Below are 9,143 nucleotides of genomic sequence, written 5' to 3'. Positions count from 1 at the left end.
CTTGCTTCATGAATCTCGGAGTCAAAAAGAAGCCATGAGACCAGTGTGCCTTTATCTTCTTACCACCAAATCTCCCAGCCCAGCTGCATCAGCCGTGTCCTCACCATGCCACCTCTTTACAACATAGATAAGTATCCTTCCCACAAAAACAAAGACCAGTTCCTCAACTTTTCGTTCAGATCTCATCGGTTCCAGCCCTCTCAGAGACTTTGTTCCATCTGTTTCCATGTCTTTTCCTACATAACCTCTCGCTTTCTACTAAACTCTTCCCCTGGGCATTCAAGTATATTTAATAGTTCCTGTATTTAAAACCAAATACAACAATTATAAGCCTTGCCTTTTCCTCACGCGTCCTTCCAACTCCTGCCTGCATGACATTTTTCTCTTAGTGCCATTTTCTCTTCTTTACAGTCAAGCTCTCGAGAGTGTTGCCTGTCTGCATGTCTCTCCCACTTCCTCATTTCCTGTTTACTCTTCAACTCAGTCTAATCTGACTGGGCCCCACTGTATCAAAACTATTTTCATTAAGGTCACCTCTGATGTTGTATCTAATGGGCATTGTCCTACACTCGTCTTCCTTGACTTACTAGGAACATAAAATACTTATCTATATGGCTAGTCTTCCATGACAGCAGACTCTCTTGATTTACCTCATAATCTTCTACATAATTCTAAGTCCATGTTGAACAGTGACACCTTGTCATCTACCCTCGCCATAAATGTTGATGTTCTTCAAGTCTTGGTTCATATATCCTTTCTCTTCTCACTCTTCCATCTTGTCAGAGCAATCTGACTAATTGGCATGGCTTTAAAAATCTGCGGCATGCTATATATTTGCAAATGCATATCTCCATAACTGCCCACACCTTGTGTTCTGAGCTCCAGAAACCTGATAAGCTATATACCTATTATCTCCAATTGGAATTGTTACAGGGACCTTAAACTTTTATCTTCAAAAACTGAGCTGTAACTATTCTTAAATGTCGCCAGTGTGGGACAATGATATTTCCACCTTCTTAGTTGAGGTTGGAAACCAACTACTCAGTTGTTTCTTTAAGGAGACCTAGAAGTCATCTTTCATATCTCTTTCTCACTTTCCCTCTATGACTCATCATCATATCTTTCACTCGGTCTCCTCTTCTCTTTTTCTCCACTGCCACCATCATAATTGAATCCCTATCATCTCTCACTGGTATTATTAATATAACCTCCTAATTAAACCATGTCCTTTTTTAACCCTGACCATTCATCTTCCTTCCTAGAAGCCACAATAAAATGTAGATCTTACCATGCCTCTTCTCTGCTGAAAATTCATCTATAACTTGCCACTGACTTAAAATAAATTCTAAAACCCTTAACATGTTTAAAATGCCTTCTATGACCTGGTTTCTGATTCTTTTTACAAATTTCTCTCAGAATTTGTCCCTTTCTGATTCTCTGAACTTTAGCCATTCTCATCTTTGTTGAGTTCCATGAGTACTCACAGCTCTCTCTAACCTCAGCACTTCACACATGCTGTTCCCTCGGCCTGAACATTCAGCATCCTTAACTCAGGCAAATCCTTCTTATTCTTCTGGTTTCTGCTCAAATTAAACATCTTTAGAAAAGGCTTTTCAATTTCCTACAATTAAAGTTAGATCCCTATTATAAAGCCAGTTCTACAATTCACTTTTCTTCATGGAACCAATAACCACTTAAATCACCTATCAATTTGTCTGACAATGTCTATACTCCATGGTGAGCTCCGTGAAGGTAGAGACCATGTTTATCACTATATCTCTAATACAGAATTGAGCAGATGATGGGTACTCAGTACATTTCAGCTGAGTGACTGCCAACTTCTAAAATATTTGTCCAGCTTCAATCCTTCTCCTGGGCATCAGACTTCTGTTTCCAAATGCCTACTTGATGCATCCACAGAAATGAACCACAGGTACTTTATACTGAGCATATTAGCAACCACACATTTTATCACCCCCTCCCAACCTGCACCCCCATACCCCATGCAGCCCTTATCTTTGTTACTGGCACTTGACCCTCTTCCTCCATTTTAAGACCTTGTAGTTGTTTTCATCTCCTCTCTTTCTTTCACTCCTGATGTCCAACTGATTGCCCAAATTAGTTACTTCTTCCTCTATGGTTTTTTCTTAAATTTATCCTTCTATTTTTATGTTCCCCATTGACTTCTTGTTCAGGCCTTAATCATCATTCTCCTGGGACCACTGAATGGTCTTCTTACCTCCAACATTTCTCTTCCTCACTGCATCCCCTATATTGGATATTGAGAGAGAGCATAGCAGTTAGAAGCATGGATTTGGACAAAAACCTGGCTTTGTTCCTTCTGAGCTATATGACCATTATCAAATTGCTGAAGCTTCTCGTGCCTCATTGCAAAAGGAGGATGATAGTGATAACTACATATGGAACTATGATGAGGGTTAAGTGAGTTAATATACATTACACATATAGAACAGTGCTTGGCACATGCTAAGCCCTCAGTAAATGTTAGCTACTATTCTTATATTGTTAACATTAATCTTCTAAAAATCCAGACTAAATCACATCACTTCCCATCCATGACTTCCCATTGCCAAAAAAAAAAAAAAAAATTACTCAGACTACTATTTAAAATGCTCAACAATCTATCTGGACTCAACCTATTTTTATCACTACCCAGTCCAATCTTCCTCAACTCCTAAATCCCAAACCTAGCAGATTAATTTCATTTTCCCAATTACAGCATGCACTTTCATGCTACTGTGACTTTGATTATTCTGTCCTTTCAACTTGGAATGCCTATGCCACATCTCAAATACTTGTGAATTCAAAACCAAGATTATTTTCATGAGTCCATCCTTGAGTCTCTGAGTCAGAGTTAATTACTCTTTCATGTGTCTCCCCTATCACTTGTGCGTCTATTTAGCACTTTAGCTTTCCATGCATTATAGTAATTGCATACACTTCTGCTTCCTTGCCCTATTCACTTACCCACCACCCCCAAAGATGCAATTAGCTTGAAAGATACCATGACCATAGCATCCAAGTCTTAACTACTTTGTATTTCACACAATAGCTAGAACTGGTTGTCAGGCAAACTGACCCGCCAATAGCAGACACTTAGCAGTTACTTGTTTCCTCTCACTGGAAAAGAATGGAGTAGTTTAAGGTTTTGACAAAAATAAGACACTTTTTTCCTTTTTCCTTTTCAGAAACTCTACCTAGATGGCACGGTAAAATAGCACTTATTATTGATATTATTCATACCTTGTATAAGTGACAAAAAAAACCCCATTATTTTAAACACTAGGTTTGTATAAACTATTATTTCCTATTTAAGAAAATTATCTTACTTTATGAATATTTCAGAACTATTTCCCTATAATAAAAATCAGGAATGTGCAGTGCCTGGGCAGCTCAGTTGGTTAAGAGTCTAACTCTTGGTTTCAGCTCAAGTCATGATCTCAGGCCGTGGAATCCAGCCGTGAGTGGGGCTCTGCACTCAGTAGGGAGTCTGCTGGGGATTCTCTCCCTCTCTCCCTGCCCCTCCTCCCACCCCCATGCGTGCTCTCTAAATAAATAAGTAAATAAATAAAATCTTTAAAAAAAAACCCTAGGAATGTAATAGTAATCATTTAAGTATTTTATACATTAAAGGTTGACAAGAGGTGCCTGGGTGGCTCAGTTGTTAAGCGTCTGCCTTAGGCTCAGGTCATGATCCCAGGGTCCCAGGATGGAGCCCTATATCAGGCTCCCTGCTCCGCGGGAAGCCTGCTTCTCCCTCTCCCACTCCCCCTGCTTGTGTTCCCTCTCTTGCTGTGTGTCTCTCTGTCAAATAAAAAAAAAAAAAAAGGTTGACAAATAAGGCAATCTGAAGGCACTTTTTTCCAAAATTAAATGACTACTTTGTTTACTTCCTTACATAATCGTTCAGCTTGCCAAATTTTAGAGCAGTGAGGGATTTGAATTTCTCTTTTTACAGTCAAATTATTAACCTGAGGAAATGCAACACATTCAGGATTCCAGTAATGGAATCCTGAACAAAAACTTAAAATTGCCTAGAGATGTAGTGTCACTTAACTAAAAGTTTTTATTTCCCTTCCAAACTGCAATCTGGCCTCTTTATGGAACACGATTGTCTTTTTGGCAGCTTCTTTGGCCAAACTTAGATCTAAGCATCCAGTGCTCCTTTAACAGTTCCACAAGGCCAGGAAAGAAAATTGTGCCGACCAGTACACCTATTCCAAGACCTAGGATGCTTGATTTTTAGGCCCAATATCAGTCTAGTCAGGGTATCTCATGGCTGGGATCTCATCTCATTATTTTTTCAATTCATATTGGATTCACTGTTAAGCTATTTTCAGTCATGCACATTGACCTAGATTCTCCCACAGTGTAAGCTACTCCCCAGGAGTATGCTAGGTACTTGAGGAAACTGCATTAACGCTTTCACGTATGGTATGATAACTGGTTTTCTGGTGGCTGAAAAGAGCTACCACCCAGGATATTAAATGATACCTTCATACGCTGAAGAGGATTGACACAACTCCTCTAGGTAGCTGCTGTGCAAACCAGGGGAAACCCAGAAACTGGGAGAACCTGACTCACTAAATAGAAGGAAGGTTTAGCTAATAGATTTTTAAAAATCTTCTAATGGAAATTATAGTGTACAATTATCAGTTATATCTTTATTACCTAAAACTAAGTTCAGTGCGACATCCAAGCCCTGTTTTGAGGCTCATAAATGATGACTTCCCTTTGAAGCCTCCTTTTCCCAGTCTCTTTCCCTCATGGAACTCCAGGGGCTTCTGAGATCCCTTGGAGGTGGTGCTCTAACTTTCTCCCATTTGAGCCATAAAAGATATATGTCTTCGTCTTTTTGACCACATCATTAGTAGTAGAGCAGCTGAACTGAGACTAGCATCAGCAAGAGTAGCCAGTTGTTGGCTTTTATAATGAAAAAATCCAGGGGTAGATCTTTGAAGAGTGGATCCACAAAATCAAATGATACCACTCAGTTCATTCAATCCCCTGGGTTTCCCTCTTTCTCCCATCTCCCCACCTCTCCGGTTTCCTTCTTCTGCATTTGGCTTCATTCTCTGGTGGGTTCTTTCTCCATCATAGTGGCCCTTGGACAGCCTGGCATACCAGCTTGGCAAATCACCAGAAAAATAATGTCTCAGTAAAAGTCCCAGCGATGAATCTCAGTGGATTGGCTTGGGTCTTTTTACCTTCAATGCATTCAAGTGCACCCATTGAGTGCCTCTTCCACTCTGGGTAGATTGAAAAAGAGTAAAATGGTTAGAAACATGAGGTCGGGAGCCCCTGTGCCTGGTAATAAACTGGCTCCACCCTTTCCTGATTGTGTGACCACTGACCATCCCGGAATGAATCACTGTGGCCAGAAGGTCGTGTCACCTGGCCCATATTCTGTCCCCAACCCTGAGCAGGCACGGGGGGAAGTCCCAGTTGTTTTGAGATCTGTGAAGGAAAAAAATCAAGAAGCTGTTAGAAGAAAATTAAGCAGGCGTAAACTACAGCTGTCTATTAAACTCGTACCTGAAAAATAACTACCGTGTATCTTACAGGGTAAATACAAGACGAAGGCTAACATCGCAGGTACCCACATCATAACTTTCTTACACTGCACTGTTGTTTATAAGTGTGTCTCCCTAAGTAAACCCTGAGCCTCTCAAGGTCAGGGCTATTCCTAGCAAGGCAAGGACTATCTCATGTGTGAATTCAGAAATGTTGACTAGATAAGGTGGAAAACTGCAACTTGAAGCAAAATACTTTCAATACATTTGCAAATACATTGGCACATTTCATTTTCCTCCCAAGAAAATACATGGCTATAGTTACTTGGAAGGAGACTAAACAATTCAGTAGGATTTAATGACCTCCCTATTGTTTAAAAAAAGAACTGATTGATACACTCTCTTGAGGTTTACTGCCCATTATAGTACTTGAAAAAATACTGGTCAGGGGACTATGGAGATGAATTACAACTTGAATTAAGCAAAGGTTGTTGACGGTTCAAATTTATTACCATCAAAAAAGTAAAAAGCTGTTTACTTGCTTCTTTGAAATATGCCAGTGGGTTTAACGCCATCCCTAAGCTAAAATTTGTTCCCTCTTCATTAGGATCTCTTCTAGGCGGGAACGAAAGTGTACACAGAGATCCATAGCTAGACTCGCGCTCTCAGTTTTTGTGGCATCCAATTTTTATGACTCCAAAATAAATTCACCATCTAGGATTATCAATTTATCTTACAGCTTAACTTCTTTTTAAAAATGACCAAACAGAAGCTTCAATAAATATCTGGCTTGGAAATGGGCAGGACAGGAGCAACATGCTCTCTTATGGTGGTGTAGAAACCCTTCCAAGCCTTGAAGAGGTTATTTGCTAAATGTCTAAAAGAGTTAATGATCTTCCAAAGGGAATAAAGATCAAACCTAGTGTCCTCCGAGCAGCACTAAAGGCCCAGCGCACTAAATCTTCTACTCCTCTCTAAGTGATTTCAGTGTCTTTCTTTCCCTATTGAAAGCAAAATCCTACCCCTTTATAAGGGACAAAGGATGAAACTACTTTTAGATTGCATTAAAACCAGATGCTGCCCAGGAAATTCAGCGTTGGCAGGCAGTAAATTACACTTTTAATCTGCGCATTGTTTCTGGGTGTTGCCACAAACATATTACAGTATGTGGTACCACTTAGGGGCTGGGGAACCCATCCGCGTGCCATTTGGAAAACGTGTTGTGTTAATGATGGACTTCGGTGTGAACGCAATCCCCACCCCCCTCACCCCCATCAGATCTGCACACATCATTTTGTAAGTATGAATAATAAGAACTTCAGTGCAAATTAATTTAGATTCCACCCCACCCTCCCTTCTGCAAGGCAAAAATTAAAGATTTTTTTTTTTTTTTAAAGCCTAACGCCCACTGCCCATTAAGGTTGTGTATATAAATAAGCCAGGTTATCTTTTTCCTTGGGAGAAAGGCTGTTTTATCTAACAGTCGCTTTCCTAGGAGTTCAATACTCCACCACTCTAAATTAGGACACTTTATCTTAAGGCTTCATAATCTTACGAGACTATAATTGGAAAGTTTATAAAAAAAAAAAATCCTGCTTTGTAAGCTTGGCAGCTGAGATAGAAGGAGGGAATGAGAAGGGCTACAGCAGAATTACACCATCACTGCTAGCCTGACTCCGCTTGACAGAGCCGTTTAATATTTTGACAAGACAAAATATAAAGCAGCATTTTATTCTGTAGAGACTTCACTAGACACAAGCATGGAAGTGCTTGTGATCAATAAAGTTTGTGGTGGAGAGTGATTTATTTACAGCAGGGTATTATGTAGAGAAAGAGCCGTGATATTTCCACAGGCTTTGACGGCATAATGGGCCCCTCTCAATCCTTACATGGAAGGGTTAGATTGTCATGGTTGCTCAGGCAGTATTCAAAACGTTATCTGATCAGCCTTAAAGACTTCAGAACGAGACAGATGATTAGTTACCCTAAACGATCCTCATCATGCAGAAATTGATGATTTAATATAGTCAATGACAGACGATTCCATTTGTACTAGATAAAGTGTCTGCGGTTTGTATCAATCATAATAGAGTTATTATTGAGCATAAAAGAAAAGCATGTTTAATATCATTAATTCCAGATATGTCGCTTTCCACATCTGGCATTCATCCATAGACCAGAACCACTCCAGGCTATCATTTCTGCCTCTGTGCTGGCGACTCCAGTGTTTTTTGTAATTTCAAAATGTTTTTCAGCACCTCCAGCTAGGCGCAATAACAGTTTACAGATTACCTATGTCATCACATTTTGACAAACTTCTCAATCTGATGTGACCTTCATCTTTAGCCATCTGCTTGCCTTTGTTTCTGCTCTTTTTTGATAAACCTCCACAGCTTAAAGCTGTAGTAGTTGTTCCATAGACTGTACTTCTAGGTCAACATTTCACCTGTGTAAATCCAGAAACACAGACTGCAGCGTAAAGATGGTGACCTGGGTTCAGGTCCCTGGGTGCCTGACCCTCCCTCACCCCCTTAGTTATATTTTTCATCATTCATGTCAAATTCATTTTGATTGTACGGAAGGGAGAGCACACAACCAGAAAAAGGAAGCATGAGTGGGAGTTGGGGTGAGGGAAGAAGGAGAGAAGAATAATCAGAAAAGCTGAGAAGTTGGAAAAAGTAGGAAAAAAGTAATTTCTGCATTTGCCTTCTCTGCAAACAATCTAACAATGGGAAAGGCAAATGCCTAATGAGGGAAGAGACACAAACTTTCTGCGGAACAACATTATGGTTACCTAAAGTAAATGCTGTGTCTTTTTTGGTTGTTTTATTTTATTTATTTTTAATATTATTTTTTAGAGGTGGGAGGGGCAGAGGGAGAGAGGGAATCTTAAGCAGACTCCACACCCAGCGTGGAGCCCTACATAGGGCTCGTTCTCACAACCCTGAGATCATGACCTGGGCTGAAATCAAGAGTCAGACACTTAACCAACTGAGTATTTTAAATACTCTAACTTCCAAGTCACGTATTAAAACAATAACCAAAAATGTCCTACCTATCTCCAAATATGGCACATCCATTTTTAGGCAAGAAAAATCTCTCTCAGTAAAAACAAAAATGTCTCTCAGATTTAAATTACTTCTACTTACAAATGTTTATATGGTACTCTAGGTTATAAACAACAACAAAACACTAGGGCTTTCTTTTTTTTTGTAATAAGAATTTTTTTTGAGATAATTTTTCACGTGTTTAACAAGTATTTATTGAGCACCTACTACGCACCAGAATCTGTTGGGCACTGGGAATACATCAGTGAACAAAAGAGACAAAAATCTCTGTCCCCATAGAGCTCACATTATAATGTTGATTACTTATAGAGATTGTGAGAAGTTACATGGTTTTAAGTAGAACACTTTTTAAAAGTTAAGGGCAGGATCAAAATAACCTCAGGATGGATAAATAAAGAGCAAGCTCTCCCTCTGCCTTCAGAGGTGCTGTCAGGCATACATACAGTGGGAAGCAGAAAGCGTCATCACTCGTAGATGTGTTTAGTCCAGCTAAATGCTTATCTACCCTAACATACTCATTTATCTCATTTTGTTTGGCGGG

Source organism: Eumetopias jubatus, unplaced genomic scaffold (assembly GCF_037043125.1).
Source record: "Eumetopias jubatus isolate StellerSeaLion01/CBP00866 unplaced genomic scaffold, mEumJub1_p1.0 scaffold_3, whole genome shotgun sequence".
NCBI classification, from domain to species: Eukaryota; Metazoa; Chordata; class Mammalia; order Carnivora; family Otariidae; genus Eumetopias; species Eumetopias jubatus.
The sequence above is the reverse complement of the archived record's forward strand: the minus strand, read 5'-3'. Positions refer to the sequence as shown.